Source organism: Ambystoma mexicanum, chromosome 13 (genome assembly GCF_040938575.1).
Source record: "Ambystoma mexicanum isolate Mex_15411 chromosome 13, UKY_AmexF1_1, whole genome shotgun sequence".
In the NCBI taxonomy this organism is placed as follows: Eukaryota; Metazoa; Chordata; class Amphibia; order Caudata; family Ambystomatidae; genus Ambystoma; species Ambystoma mexicanum.
In genome coordinates, this window is record NC_090938.1 from 491,741,154 (window position 1) to 491,768,308 (window position 27,155).

A 27,155-nucleotide genomic window follows, 5' to 3' on the forward strand; every position below is an offset into this window, starting at 1 on the left:
TGGTAGTTCTATAGACTAGTTGACATTAAATTTTGAAATGAATTTCGGTGCAAACCTAGGGTGTGTGCGTAGAACCATTTTATCTTTGTGAACTGTTACAAAGGGATCTAATATAGAGAGCGCTTGTAGTTCACTCACTCTCCTAATGGAGATGATAGCTATCAAGAAAGCAGACTTAACAGTGAGATCCTTAAGGGTTGCTTTATGCATGGGCTCGAAGGGGGAGCCCGTTAGCCTGGTTAGTACAACGTTCAGGTCCCATCCAGGAGCTGGGTTAGATATAGGAGGGTGAATCCTTTTCACTCCCTCCATGAAGGCTTTAATCACTGGAACTTTCCACCATGACACCTTATATTGTGACGTAGTGTAGGTGGAGAGTGCAGCTAGGTGAAATTTAATAGAATTAAAGACTAAACCTGAGTCCAGCAAGTGAGTCAGGTATAGAACAATATGTGTGGGGGAGCAGTCAACGGGGTTGATGCTCTTTGAGTTACACCAGATGATGAACCGTTTCTACTTGCTAGAGTATTAGTAACGAGTGTTCGGTTTCCTTGCCTCTCTGAGAATGTCCATGCATCTCTGAGGGAGCTGCAAATGTTCAAATTCTATGACCTCAGGAGCCAGGCTGCCAAGTTCAGGGTCTGTGGGCATGGATGCAGCGTTTGGCCCCTGTCCTGTGACAACGTGTTGTACGGGCAGGGCAGTTTCACTGGAGGAGACAGTGACATCTCCATCAGATAAGCGAACCAGGGTTGGCGGGCCCACATGGAGGCCACCAGTATCGTGGTAACTGGTTCCTGGTGCACTATCTTGTTGAGAAGGGGAGTATGGGGAAAAGTGCAGACAAATTTCCCAGACCATGTTATCCAGAGACCGTTCCCTTTGGAGCAGTTCTGGGGGTACCTGGAGGCGTAATCTTGGCATTGGGTGTTCTCTAGAGTTGCGAACAGGTCGATCTCTGGAAAGCCCCAATCTGCGAAAACGTTGGAGACAATGTTTTCGTTAAGTCACCATTCGTACTTTGCGGGCAGAGGGAAGTCTCTGCTGAGTCCATCTGCCAGAAGATTGAGTTCCCCTGGTACACGTTGAGATAACAGGAACATGTGTTTGAGAGCCAACTTCCAGATGTTCTGGGACAGTTTGGACAGTCCTGGAGAGTGAGTACCCCCTTGCTTGTTCAGGTAGTACATGGCCGTGGTGCGGTCTGTGAGGATCAGCACTGTTTTCCCTTGTAGGTGTGTCTGGGAAACCTTCAGTGCTTTGAAGACCACCAGCAATTCCAGCAGGTTTATGTGTTTGCACGCCACACTTGAACTGTGTGCAGTCTGAGGGGATAGGTGAGCCCCCCATCCTGTGAGGGATGCGTCTGTGGTTAGAGTGGCTTCCACTACGGGGGTGGCGAAGGATTTCCCCAATACAAGGTTTTCCCTCGACCACCACCGTAGCGAGAGAACCAAAACTTGCGAGACAACCACTAGATCATCTCATTGTCCTCTGGCCTGACACCACTGGCTGTTGAGCCACTCTTGCATTGGGCGCATGCGCAGATGCGTGTGAGGGTCAAAATAAATACATGACGCCATCATTCCTAGCAATCGAATGGCTTTGCGTACCGTCACCTCTCGAACGGCTACATATTGAGGGATCTGAAACAGCATGTTTTGGACCTTCACGTTGGAGGGGAAGACGATGCTGTCCTTTGTTCGAATTAGAGCCCCTAGGAATTGCTTGACTTGGTTGGGGTCTAGACTGGACGACTTCTCGTTGATGGAGAAGCCCAGGTGGAACAAGAGGTCTACAGTGTTTTGGGTATTTGAGAAGCATGTTTCGTAAGAATCCCCTGTTATGAGCCAGTCGTCGAGGTAAGGATAGACCAGAATGGACAACCTGCGCAGGTGTGCCGCTGCCACTACCTTCGTGAATACCATTGACGCTGAGGCTATGCCGAAGGTTAGCACTTTGAACTGATAGTGTTTGCCTTCTATCATGAACCTGAGGTATATCCTGTGCGCTGGCAACATTGAAATATGAAAGTATGCATCTTTCATGTCCAGTGTTGCCATGTAATCCCCCTGCGTGAGCAGGGGGATTACCTCCTGCAAAGTCACCATACGAAATTTTTGAGGTTTTCCAAATTTGTTCGCTGGGCGTAGATCTAATACAGGGCGCATGGTTAAATCCTTTTTGGGTACAAGGAAGTACACTGAATAAATACCCTTCTTTACCTGTGATAAAGGTACGACCTCTATGGCTCCTTTTTCCAGCAGCAGTTTAACTTCCTGAAGAAGGATGGAGAGGTGTTCCGGTGATAGACGTCTTCCCCTTAAGGGTCTGACTGAATTTGATGCAGTAACCGTGGCTATTGTTGACAGTACCCAACAGTCTGTGGTAATTCCTTCCCATGCTTGCAGAAATGAGGTTAACCGGCCCCCGACCGGAGATGCATGGGAGGGGACCTGAACTTTCGGGTCATTTGGTGGTGGTAGCCGGGGAGCCTCTGGGAGTGGGGCCCCAACCTCTTCCCTTGCCACAACGTTGTCCTCTTTGAGCATACTGTCCACTGGTTCCATGAGGGGAGGACCAGTTGCTGGCTGAGGTGTATTGTTGTTGATTTTGTCGTTGGCCATGTTATGTTAAGTCATTTATAAAGCGCCAAAGTTGTAAGTTGTATTATTGTTGGCAATACGTGTGGCAAAAACTGCAGAGGATGTAATCCTCTTCCCTAAGGAATAAAGCTTCTTCCCCTCTTTGTCCGGAGGTGCTTTGCTAGTAGATATCGGAACCCCTGCCCTTTTCCTCGTGGTGGTTACTACCAGGGAATCAGGTATGGAATTACCCCTAATATATAAGAGATCAGAAGGTGAGGGACTAAAAAGCTTCTCGATTCTTGGATTGACCCCTCTAACCAATGCAGGTGTAGATAAAGAGGGGACGAGGCGTCGCTTGATTGAGGCGAGAAGGGGTATGGCTTGGCTAGCAGACAGCTTTTCCTTGATTATTTTTTCTACAAAATCTACTTCTGGGGTAGTTTCCCCTGTATCAATTTGAAAATGTGCTGCTGCCTTGCATAGCATTGTATTGAATGTGGGTTGATCATCCACAGGCGAAGGCTCTCTGACCGGCGTGGTCTGAGAAGAGGGCAGGTCTAAAACATCAGGGTGTGTTGACGCCCCTGGTGATTGCCAGGTCTGTGGTTCACATATGTCTGGGTCTTCCTCAAAGTCCCCTACAGGGTCTTGTAGATCTTCAGTATTTAGGAATTCTTCCTCTTCCTGAAAGTCAGGATCCTCTTCAGTGAGGTCATAAGCATCTCTTTCTTCCTCAAGTGGGTCAAGAAGTCTTGGGAATTTGGCCATAGGGTCTTCAGGGAGCACCTCCCTTGGCTTTTTGGGTGGAATGTGTTCAGAGGTGGACACAAACCTATCTAGCCTGTCCATACATGATTTAAATATTTCCCTAGTCCACTGGGATAACCCTGAACGGTCTAGTGGCGGAAAGTCTTGCTCCACCGCCTCTAGGCATCCAGTTCTTTCCCAAAGCGTTGAGGATATACCCCCGTCGCCCTCTGAGAACCCTTCGCATGGGCCCGTCGATGGGGACGTATCTCTGGGTTTTCCCTTCGACATGGGGGGAGGTTCCGGTGTACCCTCCGTAGATTTCGGCGTCTCTCTGACCCTCTGAGCGGGCTTTGGTGACTCCTTCACCAGCCGTTTCTGCGAGTCTTGGGAGACTATACTAGCTATGCTTTCCAGGACTCATTTCTCCGTCGAGGGCTGGTCGTGAATAGTTTTCGGCAGAGCCGGAACCTTACCGTCGATGGATGCCCTATTCCAAGGCGTTTCGACAGATGTTTTGGTGGTAGCGCCCTTACTTGAAGATGGCCCAGTCGCTAGGCGCACATGCAGCTGCGGGGAGGGCTGTCGACCCTTATGGTCGGCGGAGGCTGCCGGTTGATTCGGCGTCTCTGTTGGCGCTGAGGCCTTCTTCAATTTACTCGAGGAATGGCCATGGGTTGTGTGCTTAGTGACTTTTTTGTGTGCGTCAGCGCCGCCGGGGTGTACATCCCCATAAGTAGGGCCAGAGCGGAGCTTTTCAGAGCAAGGGACAGACACGATGGATGAGAGGTCAACAACCTCCGTTCCGGAGGTAGCGTCATCACTATCCCCCTCGTCACACTCGACGGTGGCAGCCGCGGGTGAAGAATCAGCCTTCGACATGCCGTAGGCTGCCCACCTCATGACCCTGCGTTCCTTCAAAGTTTTTTGATGAAGGAGTTTACAGGCCGCACACCCGGTCTCGTTGTGGTCGAGGGGTAAGCAGTGGTTACACCGCTTATGCTTGTCCTTCCGCGTAAATTTGCCGTTACAACGTGGGCAAAATCTAAAAGGAGTCCTCTGCATAACTGAGGACGTAACCGGTGATAACGACCCGGAAGGAAAGGGGGCAGAAAAGGAAATGCATTCTAGAAGAAACAGAAATGTCTACACGACCCCCACTCTGCCTACTGTGTAGGCTGGCGATAGGATCACCTCCGTCGAAACCACCGCCATCGAAGATCTTGACTCGGCGGGAAGTTGAATGGCCGTCGAAGAGGGCTGGAGGTGGTTTAAAGTTAATAATACTGACAAATCGACCAAAGGTCGAATAAATGATGAATGGCAATGTCTCTTAGGAGCTCCGCATAAGGCAACCAGGAATCTGGGAGGGAAAAAACAATCTGAGGGACCTTGACGCATGAGGGATTTTGGGTACACTACACGTCACTATAGGGAAATTATTACAGACACGCCTACGTCGACGTCCCCTTTTCGACTTTCGAAAAACAAGATGCAATACTCCGCAGTGACCACTGGATGTCGGACTATGCACAGCATGTGATTCTAAGCAGATTAACAAACATCTGAAGTACTATTATACTCTGTATTTCCGGCCATCCCTTCGCCTCAATACCCACAATCTTATCCAGCGCGTTCTGCATTTCCTTCGGCAAACCCCTCTTTACGATCAAATAGAAGAATGGTATTGATTGATCCCTCGGCCCTCACATCTTAGCTCATCACTTCTCGTGCATTTTAAGAATAAATATAGCTGGGTCCTCATCATCACCCTTAGTATACTGCATCAAAGACTATAAATCGGGAGTATTCGGCCCTCTGTTGTGTGTCCCGTGCCAATGCTCTAACTCCATTAAATGATGCTCCATCATCTACGTCGTCCCCCAGGGTTACTCACAGGAATCTGGCCTTAACCCACAAGTCCCCAGCCTGATCCCCAATTACAGCAACCAACAGGCTCTTAAGATCCCCTATTTCCAGGGGCACCACAGCCATTTTTGTTTATCGAATTTGTATATCCACCTTCTCGCCGCTGCTGTGAGGTGCAGGAGTGCCTTAATTAAATTATTCTTATCCATTTGGGGCTTGTGCACATACTGTGTGCTCCCTTCCGCCTTATGTATGAGGATGATCACCATCTTTGCCCTACTTCCCACACCCTTCCTCGTGACTCCTTTTCTTGACCAACGCCATGCGCCAGGTTCTATTCCTCAATCTGCTTCCGCCATAAACCTCCTCCTTGGGGGGTGGTATCCTCAGCCGCCTCTTCACACCTTCCCCTTCTCCTTCATTCTGATCCTTTGCCAACTTATCAGCATCCCCTTCCTCCAACTCCTCTCCCAACACTGTATTCTCCTCTCCCAGGATAATCCACCCAACCGGACACCTTTCTTTCTCAACACGTACGTGTCTTATACCTTCAGTATCCATCTTAAGCAACACTTACCCTGACTTCCACTCTCCCGACCCTTCTCTCAATGCACTTATATCCCACACTGTTCTTGGGGATGTCTGTATCCTTTTCAGTTCTGTTAGTAATCCCGTCAACCTATCCTCAAACTCCTTTGACCTATAACCTGCTGATGCCAGCACTTTGTGGGGTATTTTTTCAAGGGATATAATCACCTACTCCCCACTGGCATCCCGCCTTCTCCTTCTCCCTTTCTGCACTTCCCATCTTTCTGTCTCTGCCCCTCTACTCCTTTTCTTTGATCCTCTACATCTTCGAGCGTACGCCAAAGATCGAGAATCTCTTTTCTCTTCTGTAGATGCTTCCCCTTATTTTGCTACTAGAAATATGGACATGTGTTTCAAACTACTCTTATTGTGTGAGCCCTGCCTTGGCCATGGACAGGGCCTCCCCCTACTCCTGTCTTTGCAATCCACTGCTTATGATATTTTTCCACCCTGTCACGATACAGTGGCAGGGCCTTGTACATGTCCTCTATTGGTGTTCCTCCACCCATGCTAGTGACATCATCTCTTACTGACCCCACAAAAATTCTTCTAATGTCCCACGCAAGCTGCCGCTTGCTTGCAACAACAAAAACAAGAAAATCAATCCCAACCCTTCTCGCTCACCCTTCCATATGCACACACACTACTCCCGAAAATTGGCCAGCACCACACCGCGATGCACACAACTACCGCCCCTTCTACGGCCTGCTCTTCACCCAAGAAACACATCCACCATAAATTAAAATAACACGCTAAAACTAACAACCACTACTTATTCCAGGCCTACTACTTATACAGGACCACTACCTTTTATTTCCATAAACCTCCTTTGAATACTGTTCTGCCTCATGGTACCACCTTCCATAGAGGGGATCCCTGCCTTGCCTTATAATACTTTTATAAAAAAACAACATCATAAAATAAAAATTTTAATAATAATAATACTTTTACCGACCCACTCAACCAATACGAATTTTGTCAACAAATAGCCCTAACCTCATCCACGCCACATCAATGACCTTGCTCCCCACGTACTTACACCCTTCACACTTCCCCATGCACCTGTCCACTACTTGTTATCTCTTCCAAGAATCTACTCACATGAGCATGCTAACCCGAACTCCTCCGTCACAGGGTTCCAACACGGGCCTGCACTCTCCTTGGTACCGCGCCACGCTTCAAAGAGCAGAGAGGACATTTCTTAAAATGACAAAGCACATGTTTTTTAGGGGCCAGTAGCTGTAGGTGGGCGCGGCTCCTTCTGGAGATGCGGCCTGGAAGCCTGTGCAGGTACGCGGGTGCTGAGATCATGTCGGGGGTCACCAATTGAAGGCATGCCCCTGAACGCTCACACCAGAGAGAATACAACACGCTAGTGAAGAAAGGGCCAAGCCGATCTTGTAAGGATAACAAGTTTGATCGCACACGCCGATGAGAGCAACAGCAAATAACTGCTGCTAAGAACGTTCTTCCAAAAAGTAGTACAAGCAAAATCTTATAAATGAAAACATCGTCATAACTGATGCAATACATACAGTAAAAAGCGTGGCTGATTGGATGGACCCTATACAGATACCACCTTTATCCATAATGGATGGTAGTTTATTGGTACCAGCCGAGTCCGTCAGTCTTCCATCACGTGGGTGCTGCGGGGCTCATCTTCTCACGTTGAAGGTCAGAAAACAAATTATACTCCTACTATACAGCTTGCTTCGATCACTCATACTGTGCCCTTGGCAGGCCTTAAGACGGACACACAGGAGGTTCTGGGGAACTCTAACCTTCACACACACACATTTCACTCACACCCTCCCTCCACGCCATCGAGCTCCAAGGTTTCCACCCTCGTTTTGAACTATAATGTATCCCTCCCAGCACCTCGCAATACAAATCACACAATTGTTGCTTCAACGATATGCCCTATCCATCCTCTTTGAACATTTCAAGACTTGTTACTTTGGGGTTCGTGGTCAAAGGGCACCTGGTGCCCTGGAATTCGGAGATCTTAGTGTTTTAGTCAGTTATATTGGCAATAACCCAAGGTCACCTGTGAAAGGGCCGGGTCATACATTTGGCCAGTGTGAGATAACATGCACACCAGGCGCCGGTCTCTGATCGCGGCCTTGTCGGGCACATTCCTCCTGGGTGAGAAACAAATCTTTGCAACACTTTCAAGAATGAATAAACAGTGTGGCGGGTGACGGTGCGAACTGTCCTCATGAGAGTTCGGGCATGACTGGAGATTTCTGTGACCTCGTGGATTTGGGCCTAGTGCATGTAATGCCGCATTTACAGCGCAAGCCTTCTCTTCTACCTATGATAATTAATATCTACGCAAAATAGCGATGCCACCCACGTCTTGGGCCAGACCATATAGTCAAACTGTACTTGGTTATGTTAGCATGTGGTCCTGCTGGACGGGAGATTGGCTCCCCTGCCCCTGGCTCATCACAGTGCCTTGAATGCATCCCCCCTTAGTTTAAAGCTCCTGGGGGTTTGCGGGCTGCCCCCTTCCCAACAATAGTCTCCCAGCATCTATTGCGTGCGATTGAGGCACTCCGTATAGCAGCCGTTTTGGACCGCTTTATGTAGCCTGCTAGGTAACGACACAAAATTTCTGTCTGGATACCAACCTCAGTCTAACGGGTACATAGAACGTTTGAACCAGACTGTCAAACAATATCTACGTTGCTTCTCTTCTGCCACAACTGGTTTAAACTGCTTCCGATAGCTGAATTTGCTTATAACAACACTATCCACAGCTCTACTCGTGAGCGTACCTTCTTTTACACCTATAGGGGGAGCTTTTCCCCATGATGCTAGGGAGGTGAGCCCGCTATGCAATACCTGCCCTAAGGGTAAAGGCAAGCGGTACCTCACCGTGAGAGAATCCCCCCGCCCCCTTGGGGACAAGGACTCCCAGTCCAAGTAGGAACTCCCTAACCCTCCCACCCATAGTCCATCACTAATCACACCTACCAGAAGAAAACATGAAGAACAAGTGGATACTTGTTATTGTCATGTGGAACACCTGAATAAACCTGGACAGAAAATATTTAGGTGGTACTGAGAAGAAGAAAACCACTAAAAGAATACTAAGTACAAGTAGGGCAGAGAGAAGGGGCTTTGACACTCCGCCAGGGAAATCCCACGGCAGCGTCATAAATCAAAGGGTAGGAGACCTAACAGAGAGAGTAGCCTGGGGAATGTGAATCACCTGGGAGGAAGGAGCTGAAGGAAACCGGGAAGCACGGCTGCAGAGGCTGAAAGGAAGCAGGCATGCAAGGCCAGAAAATGTACCTTCTGGACAGCATGAAATGCGAGAAGCCGAAGGAAGGCTTCACTCTCAAGAATGTAAAGAAGGCATGGTATCAACAGTGAAGACAGACAAGTGACCACAGTTCAAGGGAGTTTATTGAGCTTCAAAAAAGGGTTGGAAAACATCTATCTAATCCTAAATCTACAGATCGGAGCAAGCAACGACCATCAAATAATAACTCAGTCTTAGTGCTGTCATGTCAGAATAAAAGGGCCTCTACTGATACACTTATTGCCAATCCTTACCTCTTAGTACAAATAGTGTGGGAAACAAGGTTACAAAATGGTACGTCAGGACGTTGAGGCCGTTTGGCCTCGTTTGCCCACGTTTTCAGCAAGGGATAAGGCGGTTCACTCGAGTTTAGCAGTCTCTGGCTTCTCTAGCACAAGGATACAGTTCAATCATTAGCATCAGTGCCTTCTGTGCCCAAGTCTCTTCGTTTTTCTCCGTCTCTTCCTTAAAAGGGCCTGATGCAACAAATAAACGAAAAGTTATTTTCCTTTTTCAGATTTCATAAGTATTCACTTTCTTAGGCGATTCACCATTCACCCCAGATCCCCCTCAGCTGGGCAAAGATACTCTTCATACAATGTTTGTACGATATTCTTTCTCGTGTGACTCACAGTTCACCCCGGATCCCCCTCAGCCGGGCTCAGATGCTTGTTCACAGCTAGTTTCCCTCGGCCAGGATCGGACCAATTTCAATTTCACGTGTAGACACAAACTTGCTTTACCAAAAAGCTCTTAGCTGATCTCCCTCTGCCTGGCTTGGACAAACTTCATTTACTTTCTTTATATTCTTACTATCGAAGACTTTCGAATGTGCCCAGGGTTTTGCTTGACACTTTGCAGGACCACCTCAATTTCACAATTCCTTTTCTTGTAACATTTGCCACCTCTCAGTCGGATACCTAACGGAGACTTTCGAATCAGCACCCACGTGGTGCCGGACCACTGTCTACGGTATCGTATCTTGGCTTCAAAGTTCAAACACTCATCTGTGTTTTAATCATGTTTGCGTCACTTGACATACATTTCATACATTGTTCTCTTCAGTTTTCACTATACAATGTTGCTGCTTGCAACCTTGGCTTCAACACAGATCGGTCTGGTATCAGTCTCCCCAACTCACCGGCTGTGCTGACTTCACTGGCGCTGCTTTGTTGTAGGAGCCAAGTAAAGTACCAAGGAGGCGAACAATCCACCCCGCCTTGACTATCGACGGGGCAGAGCCCCTGGTACCTCCGCCACACAAAGCAGGTTTCTTCAGCTTTGATTCCAGGTCTTACGTTTCTTATTATTGAAGGCTCATGAAATTAACAGTCTTTCCCTGAAAAGGTCAAGAGCACTACCTTGCAACCCTCTTCGGTCTTGCCGTCTTTCTCCTTGTATTAAACTGCCATCTTGGAACTGCTGCTTCCTTGTGTGCTTTGCCTTGCTCAGAGTGTGCTTTCGTGCTCCGCTTTTTATCCACCTTTTATCCGTTTGGGGAAGTGTGATGGAAATCAGGTGTGTGTAATGATCAGTAATTGCCTGCCCTGCCCGACCATTGTATTGGGACATGTCAGGTAAACGGCTCGGAGTCCGTACACTCTCACAGTGAGCTGTCTGCGAGTATGTGTGTTGGAAAAGAGAGGGAGGTTGAGTTCTTAAGTATCCTACCTTGTAGGATGGGGTAAAGGTGTTACAGGGAAGGGGATACTGCGTCTCGCCATCCGGTGTCCCACTTCCACTCCCCTCATCCAGGTGATCCACCCGCACTGGTCCACCCCTAGGAACTGGATCCAAAAGCGAAGGCAGTGTCCTGGCCACCTGGGTGACAGATCCCCGGGACTAGCGGGTGAGACACCTTCAGATTTCTCACAGGAATGATCGAGTGAGAAGTGGTGGCGTGACCGGTGTTAGGCAGAAACCTGTGCAGTTCCCTTGGGGACCACTGCAAAAGGTTTAGGACTACAGGTGTTGGCAGTAAACCCACTTTGTAGCAGTTTGTACCACCCAGATTTACCTAGTAGCTGTGGCTGAGCAGTCAGACTTCCCTCAAGAAGAGTTAGGCAGTATGTAAAGTATACACAATAGGCACTCAGACACAATAGCACAAGCAAACACTGACCAGAGCTTTATAATCAAGGTAAATAATTATTTATTTAAAAAACACACTTATTGAAACACTCCAGCACTATTATTGTAAATCACTCTAAACACAGTTACTATTATTATATCTACATCCCTTATTCCTTATCAGACAAGTCTTAGTTAACACCACTTATTTCCAGACAGAGGTGAGCGCTTAACTATAGATGGCACTCCAATAAGTTAACGAAAAAGGGAGGGAAAAAGGCAAATGTAGGAAAATACACCACACTAATACTTAGGAACTCTTAAGCAAGGCAGGAAAGTCAAAAGTTACTTGTGAGCCAAAGTCCATAGGCTGGGCCCACTCTTGGAGAGAGCAGGGCACAAATGCACCCAAGATCACACAATGACAACAGGCTTAAAAAGTCTTGCAGGGAGTTCAGAAAGGTTTTTAGTTAGGCTCAGAAAAGTTTAGCCAGGGTGTCCCAGGCTAACCCAGGGTCGAAAGCCGGGGGCTAAATCTACCCCGTACAGTCGGTTGCAAGGAAAGCCAGGCGGAACACGGTACCTTATGTGGAATGGATCCTCCAGCGGGGGCAGCTGTTCCTGGCAGCGGGTGCAAGTCGCAGCGTCGTCCAGAGGAAGAGAAGATCTCGACGTGGAGGAAAGATGAAGGTCGTTGCACTGCCAGGGAAGAAACCAGCCGCAGAGTTTTCCGGTTAAAGGTACTGGCCTTTGATTTGCGGTAGTGGTAAAACGTGGTATCCCGGTTGCCGGGGTGCTTGGCACAGGCAAGGCGGCCACGAGATGCCCCAGGAAGCGAAAAAGGAAGCAGACTGGTTATCCCCACCAGTCGAAGGAAGAAGACTCTCCGGGCTGGAGATCTCCTCTGTCGTTGGGAAAAGTGGTGAGACGGTTCAGCAGGGCTCCAACGGTGGTGTCGTCGTAGCAGGTCGACTCAGCTTCTCCCTCGTCGGATTCTTAGGTCCTGTGGCGACTTCTAAAGTTCCAGTCCCCAAAGCCCTGCTTTTATGCAGAAAACCCCCATTCACTCAGCCTAGCTGTCACTCAAACATGCTAAGTGGTGAGCCGGCCGGCTCACCACTTGGGCCAATCAGGACGGAGTGAGACTTGAGTTGCCTAGGCAACTCAGTCCAGGGTGCCTAAATCCCCCTCCACCCCTCCTAAATACCCCAGACAGAGTGGCACCACTTTGGAGGGCTTCTGTGGAGAAGCCCGCCAAAAAGTGGAACAAAGGGCTCAACTTGGGTTGGAGTCACAGAAACGAACACAAACGCCATTTTAGAATCGTGTTCTGGCAAAAAATACCAACCGGAGAATTAATATTAAATAAATAAACCGGCGGTATGTTCGAGGCTATGGGAATTAAATAATTAAAGTTGGTAGCCTCGAACAATGGGAAATCCCATAGAGATATATTCCCGGTCGAATATGAAAAGTAGTATCCACTGCCACAAGCCAAAACTCGATCAGGGGGGACGGAGACGTGCCCCCTTGACTAACAGACCACGGGGCAATCGAATTGCCCCGGCCAGTACGTCCACAATATGATGGTTTGTACTGGTTCTGTTCAGAATTTGAGACTAGTAAAGTCAATGGTGACTTTACATGCCCTGGGAGACAGTAGTCAGTGCCAGGGTATGGAGTCTATATTGGGGGGGTCACTATGACATCCCTGTGTTACTGCACTGAGGGTGCAGTGTAACACACATCACAAAAACACATGAAGCCCTATGGAGTAAAAGACCCCATAGCCCATTAAACACATCTAGAGTCAAAGAAACACACTCAAATCATTCCCAAGAGTGAGGGTAAAAGAGTCTCACTCTTGGCAGGAAAAACAAAATAAACCCCAAAAATCCAGCAAAGCTGCTGGGGGACTCCCTAGGTTAGGAAATTCAGCCTAAACAGGGAATTCTCCCTAACAACCGGAGAATAATGGTGAGAGTGAGAGACCCGGGTAGAGAACCAATAATGACAAATGGAATGCTCAACGATGTTGCAGCCATTTCGCCATCAGGGAACAAAAAGGCTTGCTCCCTGCAAATGCCCATTAAAACAGTGACAAAGAATTTACAAGTCCAGTGAGATTCTTCAAAAGGCCGGGTTTACCTGGTAAGCAAGAAAACAAGTGTGTGCCATATTTGGGCATGACCTCCTTGGGACTTCAGTTTGTGAGCTCAGGGATGCCATGACTAGATCTGGCAGAATGTATGAATTTGTGCCTGGGATTCAATGTAGAATCCACACCCTCAACATTTGCCACAGAAGAAGCCCAGTAAAGTTTGAATGGTCTAATCAGTACTGACTGGGTGATTTCCCAAATGCTTGAACATTGCAGTATACATCATTGGAGGCCCTATGTGCATCCAGCCCTGTCTAGCGGTAAAAGAACAGGACAGCCTGCACCATGAAACACTTTGTATAGGCGAGTTATACATGCCATATATCATATCATATCTTTTAGAAATGATAGGACTCATACCGAGCACCTGGAAAGAATTTACCCAAGAAAGAAGGTGGCTCTGATCCTGAACACAGCAAACAGATGGGCTAGGATCTGTGGTGCCTGAGCATTGCTGACCTCACTCCAGGGCCTGGGGGTACCACATCAGTACTCCCTTTTCCCTCTACTCAACGAGCACAGTCATAGTACTGCTGTTTAGGACTCTAGCTTCCATGGATTAGCACTGGCCAGCCGATACACAGGTCTACTTTATGTTGTAGGATCCCAGCTCTCCAACAAAAGACAGAGTGGGTAGTATACATGACGTATGACTACTCAGGAATCATCTCACCTGCTTCTGAACCACTTTCCCAGCGAGGCTTCAATCTTGGCTACGGAGGTAGCTTCACCAGTCCCCAGCACATTGTTCTGCTATTTTTTATCCCGCAGTGTTGTCCAATGCGCTTCCGTCATCCTCCTTGACTGTGGATCGCTGCCTGGACACAACACACCATCAAAGCAGGACCACAACTTTGACAGTTCCTTCTTACTCTAACCAGAAGCTTACCCCAGGTTTATTGCACTGAACAACATAGGAAACCATTGGCATAACCAAAGCACAAACACTTGTGCAATCTCTGACTAAGCTTGCACAATAACCAGAAATTCAAGCCAGAAACTCTCTAACCCCAGACTACACAAATTGTAAGATTGAAGACACAAACATCGAAGTACCTGAGAAGGTGAAAACCCTAGGTATGATGATGGAAGCATCGCTAGGAGCTGAAGCTCAGACTAAGTACATAGAAAAAACATGTAATTACTATCTACAACTCTTTAAAGCCATTAGACCCCATCTCTCAGAGAACAACAGTTCGACAGTGGCCAGAGCAACCATCCTATCCTGATTAGACTACGGGAACGAATCAATGGTAGGAGCTAACAAAAAAGCCTACAGGTGTACCAGATCATCCAAAACAATGCGGTTAGGATAATGAATACAAATTAAAATCTGACCACATCAGTAGTTCTAGGAAGGAGCTACACTGGCTTAAAGTGCAAAGCAGAACCCACTTCAAGGCTCTTACAATAGAGCATCGATGCATCCATGGGAAAGCCTCTGGCTACGTGAAATCCAAAATATGCTCTTATGCTCCCAGCCGCACCCTAAGATCTATGGATCAAAATAGAATCGTAGTAGCGCCACACAAACGCAAGCTGGGCCTGGGTAAATCCTTTCCTGTCATCACAGCAGGTATCTGGAATAATTTGCCAGTTAACATAAGGAAAGAACCCAACTACTTAAGTTTTCGTAAGCTAGTGAAAACTTACCTCTTTCACTGATTATGCCACCTCTGACTCCCCGATTCTTCAGATATTCTTAGTTAGAATTGTCCCATCATATATATGTTTTGTCTTTCGTGTTCTTGTTTCTGCACCCTGAGACTTGCGAGTTACCGGCGCATAACAAATAAATAAATAAATACATAAAACCATACACTTTCTTTTTGAGTTTATCTCCTTAGCAAACATTGGTGTTTGCCCAAGATCTAAATGCGCTTTGATATTTCTGAGCTCCATATCATTACTAACTACCTTCTACTTTCACCACCAGCCCTTCAATTATGGTTCTGTCCAGGAAGAGGCATTTAACAAGTGCTCACTGTTGTACTAGGTTATGTCAGACAAAACACTGATACCAACTGCACTGGTTCTTCTAGATCTCTCCACCACATTTCATATAGTGAATCAGTCCATCTTGATCAATGGACTAGCAGCACTTGAGATCTGAGGATTCTCCTTGGAATGGCTTTCTTCCTTTCTAACTAATCAGTTTCCAGGAGTCTCCCTTTCTCCCTTCACTTGTCTTCCTTCCTACCTGTGGGGTTCCCAGGTCTCCCTTATTAATTCTTCTATTGAAACTCTTCATCATGCCTCTTTCTCTCTTGATTGCTGCCTAGGTTATTTTAATCTGAAGTATTCAGACACTTTGGTTCTTGTCACACTGGATATCCTGCAACTCATAAAATGAATTCTGACAAACCTGAAGTTTTAGTAGTTCGAGGCATACCTTCTGTTTTGGTAGTTGGGAGTGGTCCTATCTTCACCTCTTCCTTCTGGGCAGCTTTTCTTCCACTTTGCTCTGCCGCAGTAACTTCTGTCTTCAAACTCAGGTTTCAACTCTACTAAAACATGCTCTTTGGACCCAGTTTGTTTGGATAATGCTTACCATTTTCATCAACTCAGTCTTTTATGCAAAAGATTACCCTATCTTAGCTTTTCTGTTGGGGTGCCACAGTTACAGCTTTACAGTTCAATTCAGTAAGTCCTACTTTTCTTAACCACCATCTTACAAAATATGTTCGTCCTTGCTCTCCCTATTATCTTTACCCATTTCTGCCCGGATTTCCTAGTCTAAGAAAGGCAATAAAGATTTTCCAACTTGCCCCCTATAGAATGACATCACCTTTGCTTGAAGCTCTGGTCAATTATTATTCTTCCATATGTTATAAAACATCAAGACATTTCTATTTTCTCTTTGTTAGACTTTCTATCTTTGCCATGTTTGCAGTTACTCTCAGCAGCAAGAAACTACTTGATGGTGTACATAAATGTAGCCAGAAAAATTACACCCTCTCCAGATACCCTGCGAATGCTTATTTCTGAACCGTTTCCTGAATATTTTTTGAATTCCACAGAGGTTACTGAACAAAAAGACTATCCTAAGTAGCTACTCACTTTCAACACACTGCATATAACTTTTAGTTTCCAAGACTTAAGATGAGATTAATTGCAAAAAACAAAAGGGAAATTTGTCAGGTGTGGGAAGTGATGACCATCTTAACTGAGTCCCCTGCACCCACTGAAGAGGTCACCATGATGTTATTTTTGATCGCATTGTTGACCCATGCGGCGATCACATGTATTTCACGCCTTAAAACACTTGTGTATAGGCGCGTTATAAATGCCATATCATATCATATCATATGTGTGTTCATGGCCTGAGCAACTGGGTTGAGGGGTCAGAGTGAAGATGGCTGTCACTTCCCAACCCGTTTTGTTGCAATGAATTGGATAATTGAGCTCAGTCTCAACTGATACTTTTTCGCTGAATATCAAGGATTTGGTAATGCTATATCTTCTCCAGGGCCCACTGGCATTGGGTCATGTCCCTTGTCACTTTTGAACCAATTATTAGAAAAGACCAAGACATTTGGCCATGACCCATATGACTGCCTATTAACTAACCAGATATCACTGGCCACAGCCTTCAGGGATGTCAACTGTCCATAATGAAACAATAGAAAAAGACTGTAGCCCATATCCCCTACCTAGTAACTACCTAATACCTAGTAACGGTATACACGCATTTCGCCGACCTATTTTTGGTCGTGGTACTTTTCATCGCCGGATTTTACATCGCCAGAAATCCCGTTTTTTAAGTTTTTTATTTTGGGGGGTGTTTTGTTGGGGTTGGGGTATTATTATAATAGTAAGGGGGGAGTGTGGGAGGGGGGGGGAGCCCCCTCCAGAATAAAAAAAAACAAAAACAGGGTTTCTGGCGATGTAAAATTCGGCGATGAAAAGTACCACAACCAAAAATAGGTTGGCGAAATCACGTAGAACCCTAGTAACTAACTCAGAGATATGTCCACTGTAGATGTTGAAATAGTTAGGCAAAAAGGGCTGCGTGCTGCTGCAACAAGCTCATAGCATCCATGCGCCTTCTCTCAGAGGGGAGGAAGGGTGGGCGCATGTGAATCGAAGCAGATACAAGCATCAGAAAATACGCTGAGAAATGTTTCCCTTCTGAGGCTTGTGGAATCTGCTTAGATCACATGCTGTGCATAGATTAGCGAGCAGTGTTAGAAGGAGGTGGGATGTGAGAAGGGTCATGAGCGAAAAAATGTCTTAAAACCGCTTGTCCCACTTGTGTATCTGTCTTGGAATGAGTGTCAATGCAGTAGTGCTGAGTAAAGGTGTGAACAGAGCTCCATGTAGCTGCTTTACAAATACTGTCTAGGGGGACATTTACAATCAACCCCAGAGTGGCTCCTGCGCCTTTGTAGAGGGAGCCCTGGGCATAAAAGGCAGTATTTTATCCGATAGGGAATAGCACAGGATACATCTGACTATCCACCTAGAGATGGCATTTTTAGAAATGCCGTCACCTTCTCTGCCTGGCGCTAGGAGACAAAGAATTGATCTGTTTTCCTGAGCGGTCTGGTCTTGTCTACGTAGTAGAGAACCGCCCTCCTCACATCTAGTGTGTGGAGTTTTATCTCAGCAAAGCTGTTGGGTTCTTGGGAGAAAGCCGGTAGCTCAAATGACTGGTTTACATGGAATTTGGAAATGAATTTAGGGGAGAACCTAAGGTGAGTCCGTAAAACCAGCTTATCCTTGTGTAAAATAAAGAAAGGATCTTGCACTGACAGAACTTGAATTTCACCAGCGCTTCTTATCGAAGTGATAGCCACTAAGAAGGCAGTTTTAGAAGTCAGGTGTTTGAGACTAGTCTTGTGCATAGGCTCAAAGGGGGGGCCCATGAGCTTAGCGAGTACCACATTGAGATCCCAACCTGGCGGCAGTTTTGAAATTGGAGGGTGGAGTCTCTTTACTCCCTCCATGAATGCCTTAATAATAGGACGCTTCCACCACAAAACTTTACTATGTGAAGTGGTATAAGCTGACAAAGCCGCCAGGTGGACCTTTAGGGAGTTGAATACTAACCTTGCATCTACCAAATGGAGCATACAAGTTAGAATGTGAGATGGAGTACATTCTATGGGGTTAAGTTTAGACTGGCATCAGTTTACAAAGCGCCTCCATTTGTCAAAGTAACAGTGTCTAGTGTTGGGTTTTCTTGACTCCTTCAAGATATCCATGCATCTCGGTGGAAGGTTGAGATGTCCAAACTCTATGACCTTAGGAACCATGCTGCCAAGTTCACTGAGTGGGGCTGCGGGTGCACTGTTAGTCCCTTGTGCTGGGAGAGTAGGTTGTACTAGCAAAGGAGTTTGATGGGATCGCACACCGCCAGTTTGCGCAGATGTGGATACCATGTTTGTCTTGCCCACATAGGAGCAACGAGGATAAGCGTCATCGGCTCCTTGTGGATCTTGTTCACCACCTTCTTTATGAGAGGTGTTGTGGGGGGGAAAGCGTAAGCAAATGTCCCTGACCTGTTCATCCATAGGGCGTTTCCCTTGGAGCCTGGCTGGGGGAGCCTGGACGCGAAGTCTGGGCATTGACTGTTTTCGCTTGTGGCGAATAAGTCTATTGTGGGGAAGCCCCATTGAGAGAAGAGGTGTTTTACGACTCCTTCGTGCAGCCGCCATTCGTGGTCCTCTGGAAGGGGGATCTCTGCTCAGAGAGTCTGCTAGAGAGTTGAGTTCCCCTGGAACATGCTGTGATGACAGGTAAATCTTCCGTTTGAGTGCCCATCTCCAAATTTGCTGTGCAAGTCGGATAGATTTGGAGAACGTGTGCCACCTTGTTTGTTGATCTAAAACATTGCAGTCGTGCTGTCTGTTAGGATCTGCTCCAACTGGTTTGTTAAGAGGGGTTTGAATGCCTGAAACGCTCTGAACACCGGCAGAAGATCTAGCAGATTGATGTGGTTCTGAGCTACCGTGCAAGACCACAGACCCTGAGCTGTGTGGTTAAGGTAGAGGAGGTGTCCGTCGTGACAACCGCCTGTACTTTTGGATCATAGAAGGGCTTCCGCTTTGTTAGATTTTGTCTTGTCCACCAGCGAAGGTTTTGTACCAGAGCTGGCGAAATGACCGCTAGATCGTCCCACTGACCACTTGCCCGAGACCACTGTTTCGCCAACCACTCCTGCATGGGTCACATGCGCAGGCCCGCGTGGGGGACCAGGTAAATGCAAGATGCCCTCATGCCTAGCAAACGCATTGCTTTGCGCACCCTTATCTGGCACCGGCCTGATATTGTGGAATTTGCAGTAACACATTCTGAACTCTTTCCTCTGATGGAAGGGCCAACCCCTCTTGAGTGTCTAGGACAGCTCCTAGGAACTGTTTTGAAGTGTTTGGCACCAGGTTTTGACTTTTTCTCGTTGATTCAGAAGCCCAATTGAAAGAGAAGGTTGATAGTCCTTTGGTTGATTTGTTTGCAAATGAGGGGGGCGGGGGGTCTTCCCTGTAATGAGCCAGTCGTCCAGGTAAGGGTACACTGGGATTGCCTCCCTGCGCAGGTGCGCTGCCACCACCGCCAGTACCTTCGTGAATAGCCTTGGAGTAGATGCTATTCCGAAGGGCAGCACTTTGAATTGGTAGTGCTGGTTTGCTATCTTAATACGCAAGAATCTTCTGTGCGCTGGGAACATTGAAATATGAAAATAGGCATCTATCATATCCAGTGTTGCCATAATCCCCACTTTTTAGTAGAGGGATTACCTCTTGTAGTGTAGTCATGCAGAACTTTTTTGGCTTGACATACTTGTTTGCAGGGTGCAAATCTAATACGGGGCGCATTGCAAGATATTTCTTTGGCACAAGGAAGTTGGTTGAATAAATACCCCTGTTTACCTGGTTGGCCCAGGACGACTTCTATGGTGTCCTTTAACAGCAGAGTGGCAATCTCCTCGAGGAGGATCCGCCAGTGTTCTTTTTGTCGTGGGGAGTGGTCGTGGGGGCATTGGAGAAGTTCGACACAGCAACCGCCTTTTACTGTAGACAGCACCCATCTGTCTGAGGTGATCCCCTCCCATACGTGGGTTAAGTTGGTAATGCGTCCCCCGACTGGGGATGCATGGGAGGGCACCTGAAGCGGAACGTCACTGCTTTGGAGGTGGAGTGCCACCTCTGGCGGGGTTGCGCCTCCCTCAGCCACGACCTCTGCGTTGTCCTCTAGGATAACCCTGGGTGGTTTGGAATTGATTATTTCCCCATTAGGGACCCTGGTTCTGACTATAGTTGGACCCTCTCTGGGAATTTTGGCTGCTAAAACGGTGAAAATTCCTGTTGCCCCTCTGCCCGGAGGGCTTGTTAGTGAGTTGACCTAAAGATGATTTCAGAGTGTCATACTCGTCTTTAGCCATCTTGAGGGCATCTTCGACGGCCTTGCCAAATAGCACATTGGGTTGGATCGACATGCTTATCAGGGTGGCCTGCGTCTCAGGTTTGACGCCCGATTGGCACAGCCATGCATGACTTTAATTACCGTCCCGTGAGTGATAATTCTCCCGGCATTGTCAGCCACGTCAAAGTTTGTCTTAAGAAGACGGCCAGACACTGCCCTTCCTTCCGCCGCCACCTTTGCTACCTGGGTTTTCAGTGGCTCTGGGGCAGAGGAAAGTAGTGCCGACATCTTCTCCCACTTGTGACAGTTATAACTAGCCAAGAGAGTGGCATGTTGGCTATCCTGGTCTGATAGGCCGCCGAGGTGGCGACTTTCCACCCCAAGGCGTAAATCCTCTTGCTTTCTTTGTCAGGAGTTGCCTCAGAGGAAGCAAGGGGAATGCGCGCCCTCTTTCTAGTTGTTGTGACAACTAAGGAGTCTGGTTTCAGTTGCCCTCTAATATACAACGGGTCTGAAGGTGCGGGTCTGAATAATTTCTCCACGCGCGGGTTCACCGCACGCGTATGGTTAGGAGTTTCTAATGACGGTTGTATCCTGTGCTGTACTGATTTCAGCAGAGGAATGAACTGCGTCACCGATTTCTTGTCCCAGAGGATATGTTCAGCAAAGTCTCCTCCTGTACCTCCTGGGGATCAATCTGAAAGTGTTCATTAAGAAAGGGCTCGTTATCGATGGGAGAATCAACCACTGGAGTGTCTTGCTGAATAGGGGAGTCCAAGGAGTACATAGCTTCTTGGTCCGCCTCCTGGTCCTCGTCATCCCCATAATAAGGGTCTGCAGTCTCCTCATCATCGATTTGAGGGTCAGCAGTCTCCACAAAGTAGAGATCTTCATGGTTAGATTCTGGCTCATAGGGATCTATGCACGTGCTCTGAAAAGGAGCATCTGTACGAAACCTCTAAGAAGGTGTTGTAAATAGCATCACGAGAACGCTGCGTACCTGTTCGTCCGGTTGGGTTCCTTGGTGATGAGGCCAGGCTGTCAGATGATCCGTGGAGACCTGACTGATGGCGCAGGGAACCAGCCCAACACCAGCCCGAATGGAACCGGATTGGAGGTGAACCGGCTCCCAACGCCACGTGTTGGCTCACCCCTGATTTACATGGCGTCAGGACAGTGCAAGCACTGACAGGGGGAGCCTCTGGGTAGAAGGTTCAAGGTCCACAGGAGGCAGTGTGATCCCGACGGTTGCTGATGAAGATCGGGAGACCAAAAGCAGAACAGTTCCTCCAGGAGCGACGACTAGGCAGCAAGAGGAGTAGGCTGGCCGGTGAGGAGAGCCACGAGAACCAGAAGGAGCAATGGGAACTCTGAACCAGATGGAATCAGGAAGGAGGGAGCGAGGCAGAACAGGTAAGGAGGCAAGGGCAGGAGGAAGACAACAGGAAAACGGGAAGGCAACACAAGGGCAGCGAAAACACGATACGTACAAACCGCTTTGAGACGCGGTTTGGAAAAGGATCAGGGCTCCTTAAATAGGCCCACCAGCATCTGGGAGGCTTGCAACGCAAGCCGTGCCGCCTCCCAGGCATTGGATAACCCACAACGAGGCTTGAGCCGCAGATCTCCCCGAACCGAGCATCCTGCGCACCGCGCATGCGCGGAGAGCGGACACCCGCGCATGCGCAAAGGAGTGCGCACAGGAGACCCGGAAGCGCCCGAGACCCAGGACAGCCCCGGACCTCGAAGCCGAAAGCGGGGATACAACCTCCAGGACGGGGAGCGCCTTAGCGGGTAAGGAGACCCCAGGACAGGCGGCGTTACAGAAGGGAGTTGAGTAGGCAGAGTGTGGTTCAGTGAACCAGAGGGAGCTGAGGTGGGTGGGGTGGTTTGGAAACTCTGAAAGTAATTAGGGTCTCTTTCATAAAAATTGGCCATAAAGGTCATTCTTCTCATCACCCTATCTATATCCTGAGAGAACCATTCCTTGGAGCTCGGGATTACCACAGGCTGAGGGGTGAGACCCAAGTCTCGTCTGTGGGAGGTACAACCTTAGATATTTGTCTGGGAGGTATAGGCCTAGATTCCTCAGGAGTTTCTATGGGCTTGTCCTTTTCCTTTTGAGGGGCCTTGTCCCTATGAGGAGTTTTAGAGGATTTCTTATGGTGTTTATCCCCTCCCTGCTGCCCGGAAGTGTGTTTAGCTGACTTCTTGGGGCCTGTAACCTGGTCCAACGCAGAGCGTCGACTTTCGGATGCGGGTAGGGCCGAGGCCTCATCTACGGACGATTGGCTCTCGAAGGTAGTTTTATGGGTGACACCCTTGCCGTCTGTCGACGGCTGGGCCTTGTCGTGCGGCGATCTCGAGCGAGAGTGCCCAGAGGACAGGGACTCGGTGGACCTTTCCCTAGGTGTCGACCGCTGGCGATTGCTCGACCCACGTGTCGAGTCTCGACCTGGGCTTGTGTGCTTAGTTGTGTGTGTTTTTGTTGCGCTACCGTAGCCAGGTGTAGTCCCCACAACATGGCGTCTGACTTGTCCTACGGGTTTGGGGGCCGACGCCTGGGTAGCCGGAGCCACCCCGTCGCCCTCACCATCCAAAACGGCAGCATTGCTGCCATCGCTAAAGGCAGCTTCTACTTCCATGGCGTCGAACTGCCTGGCGTAGTGGGCCCAGTGCTTAGTGGAGCGGTCCTTCATCATCTTCGGTATGAAGAGCCTACAGGCACTACAAGACATTTCGACGTGGTCTCTGGGGAGACACAAATTACAGGTTAAATGCTTGTCCACCAACGGGAATTTACAATTATACTTGGGGCAGAATTTAAAAGGAGTACTCTCCATACCTACAGATTATGGCAGCGGGGCAAAGTTTATGTAGGAAGGGGGATATATGCATTCTCTATGACCTCCCCCCTCTCTCCCTACTATCTGGGCCAACGCCAGGGCCCGGGGCGGCTTTCCAAGGCCGAACAGTGTGCTGAGGCCCGGGGCGGCCTTCCAAGGCTGAACGGTCCGTCGCTGTAGTCACGGACGGGCAGTCTCCTTCGTCTTCACTGGCGTCTTATTTCAGAGGATGGTGAATAAAGGATAGAAAGAGTTATAACGGTAATTGAATAAATCAAAGGCTTTATGCCGAAAAGGGAACTCTGCACATATGCATCTGTCTAGAATGCGGAAAAAACAATCTGAGGGACCTACACGCGTGAGGGATCATGGGTAGAGTGAAAGTCACACTAGGGATAGTATTACTGGCACGCCCTGTCGACGTCCCTATTTCGAAGTTCGAAAACAACAACTGTAATACTCCGCAGCATCCACTAGATGTCGGCCTATGCACAGCATGTGATCTAAGTACAGTGAGTACAGTTGTATACAAGCAGCTATAGACAGAAAGCTCATATAACATCTATGCACCTTCGCACGGGGAGATTAGCGAGCAGTGTTATGAGAAGGTGGTGGGTCGAGAGAAGGAGCAGCGGCAAATAGATGTTTTAGAACCGCTTGTCCCACCTGTGTATCTGTCGTGGAATGTGTGTCAATGCAGTAGTGCTGAGTGAAGGTGTGTACTGAGTTCCATGTAGCTGCCTTTCAAATGCTGTCTAGAGGGACATATGCAATAAAAGCCAAAGTAGCTCCAGTGCTGCGTGTGGAGTGAGCCCTTGGTGTAAAAGGCAGTGTCTTGTTTGATAATGAATAGCATAATTGTATACATCCGACTATCCATCTGGAGATGGCATTTTTGGAAATGCGTTCTCCTTCTCTGCCTGTAGCTATGGAGACAGTTGATCTGTTTTCCTAAGCGGCCTGGTTTTATCTACGTAGTAGAGAACCGCTCTCCTCACGTCTAGTGTGTGGAGTTTGACCTCAGCTGAGCTAGTTGGCTTCTGAAAGAAGGCTGGAAGCTCAATGGATTGGTTTACGTGGAATTTGGAAATGAATTTAGGTGAGAACCTAGGGTGAGTCCGTAAAACCAATTTATCTTTATGGATAATAAAGAAAGGGTCCTTCACTGACAATGCTTGTAGTTCACCGACTCTTCTTATGGAAGTGATAGCCACTAAGAAGGCAGTCTTGTAGGTAATGTGTTTGAAACTTACTTGGTGCATTGCCTCGAAGGGGGGGTCTCATGTGCTTTGCTAGTACCACATTGAGATCTCAACCGGGCGGGGGATTAGAAATTGGAGGGTGAAGCCTCTTTACTCCCTCCATGAATGCCTTAATGACTGGCACTTTCCACCACAAGACTTTATTTTGAGAGGTGGTATAGGCCGATAAAGCTGCCAGATGGACCTTTATGGAATTAAAAACTAACCCTGAATCCAACAAGTGGAGCATATCATTTAGAATGTGTGAAAGAGTATGGGATTTATTTGTTTAAACTGGCATCAAACGACAAATATTCTCCACTTGAGGATATCCATACACCGCTGTGGAAGATTAAGGTGTCTGAATTCTATGACTTCAGGAGCCATGCTGCCAAGTTATTGGAGTGTGGTTGTGGGTGTACCGTTGTCCCCCTGTGTTGGGTTAACAGGTTGATCTGGTATGGGAACTTAATGGGATCGCACGTCGCCAGTTTGCGCAGATGTGAGTACCATGGTTGTCTCGCCCACATAGGAGCAACTAGGATGAGTGTTATCTGTTCTCTGTGCATCTTGTTCACTATCCTGTTCATTAAATGTGTTGGGGGGGGGGGGGAGTGTAAGCAAATTTCCCTGACCAGCTCACCCATAGTGGAGTCTGGTTGGTGGAACCTGGACACGAAGTCTGGGCATTGCTTGTTTTCTCCTGTAGCGAACAAGTCTAGTGTAGGGTAACCCCACTGAGAGAAGATGTGGTCTACAACATTTGGGTGCAGTGGCCACTCGTGTTCCTCTGGCAGTGGATCTCTGCTGAGAGAGTCCGCTAGAGTGTTGAGTACCCCTGGAATGTGTTGGGAGGACAGGGACATCCCTAGTTTGAGTGCCCACCTCCATATTTTCTGTGCCAACTTGGACAGATTCAGAGAGTGTGTGCCCCCCTGTTTGTTGATATAAAACATGGCAGTGGTGCTGTCTGTTAGGACTTGGACTGACTGGTTTGTCAGATGTCCCTCGAATGCTTGCAGTGCCTTGAGGACTACTAGTAACTCCAGTACGTGGATATGGTTCTGTGCCGTAGCTTGTGTCCACAGACAGTGTGCTGTGTGGTGAAGGTAATGGGCCCCCCACCCGGAGAGTGACGCATCTGTAGTGACAATCGCTTGCGCTTCCGGATTGTGGAAGGGTTTTCCCTTCAGCAGGTTTTCTCTCGACTACCAGCGTAGGTTTTGAACCAGAGTAGGCAAAACGACCACTAGATCGACCCACTGACCACTTGCCTGGGACCATTGTTTCGCCAACCATTCCTGCATTGGTTGCATGTACAGGCTTACGTGTGGGACCAGATAAATGCAAAATGCGATCATGCCTAGTAACCACATCGCTTTGCGTACGCTTATCTGGAGACCAGCTTGATACTGGGGTATTTGCCAAAGCATGTTTTGCACTCTTTCCATGGATGGGAAGGCTAAGCCTGTCTCTGTATCTAAAACAGCTCCTAGGAACTGTTTTGATGTGTTTGGTACCAGACTTGACTTTTTCTCATTTATCGAGAAGCCCAATTGGAAAAGAAGGTTTATAGTTCTTTGCATGTTTAGCCTGCAAAGATGGTAAGTTTCCCCTGTGATTAGCCAGTCGTCCAGGTAGGGGTACACTGGGATTGTCTCCCTGTGTAGGTGCGCTGCCACCACCGCCAGTACTTTGGTGAATACCGTTGGAGCTGACGCTATTCCGAAGGGCAGCACCTTCAATTAGTAGTGCTGGTCTGCTACTTGACACGCAAGAACCTTCTGTGCGCTGGGAGCATTGAAATATGAAAATAAGCATCTTTCATGTCCAATGTTGCCATGTAATCCCCCCATTTTAGCAGGGGAATTACCTCTTGTAGCGTTAGCATGCAGAATCTTTGTGGCTTTACATATTTGTTTGCAGGGCGCAAGTCTAAAACTGGGGGCATGGTTAGATTTTTTTTGGAACAAGGAAGTACGTTGAATAGATAGCCTTGTTTACCTGGTTGGCTGTCACGATCTTGATGGCGTCCTTGAGGAGTAGCGCCTGGACTTCTTCCATCAAGATGAGCTGTTCTTTTGATTACTTTTTTTGCCGCGGGGGAAGGTTTGATGGAGTCCCTAGGAGTTTGATGCAAAAACCCCCCACTACCGTTGATGACACCCACTTGTCCGTGGGTATCCCCTCCCATGCATGGGTGAAGTTCACAATCTGCCCCCCAACTGGGGAGGTATGGGAGGGGATCTGTAGCAGGGCATCATTGTTTGGGAGGCGTACCTCCACCCTTAGAGGTGGAGGGTCTCCCCCGATTGGGGCCTCTGTGCTGGCCTCAAGGATAACTTGGATAATAACTTGGTTGTTATTCCA

The 27,155-nt window shown here is 48.0% G+C and overlaps 1 protein-coding gene across 3 annotated transcripts in view; it reads right to left on the minus strand.

Moving 5' to 3' along the window:
• Window positions 1-27,155, minus strand: part of TLK2 (tousled like kinase 2) — a 2,257,819-nt gene that overhangs the window by 1,459,578 nt on the left and 771,086 nt on the right. The gene's annotated exons all lie outside the window — the stretch shown is intronic.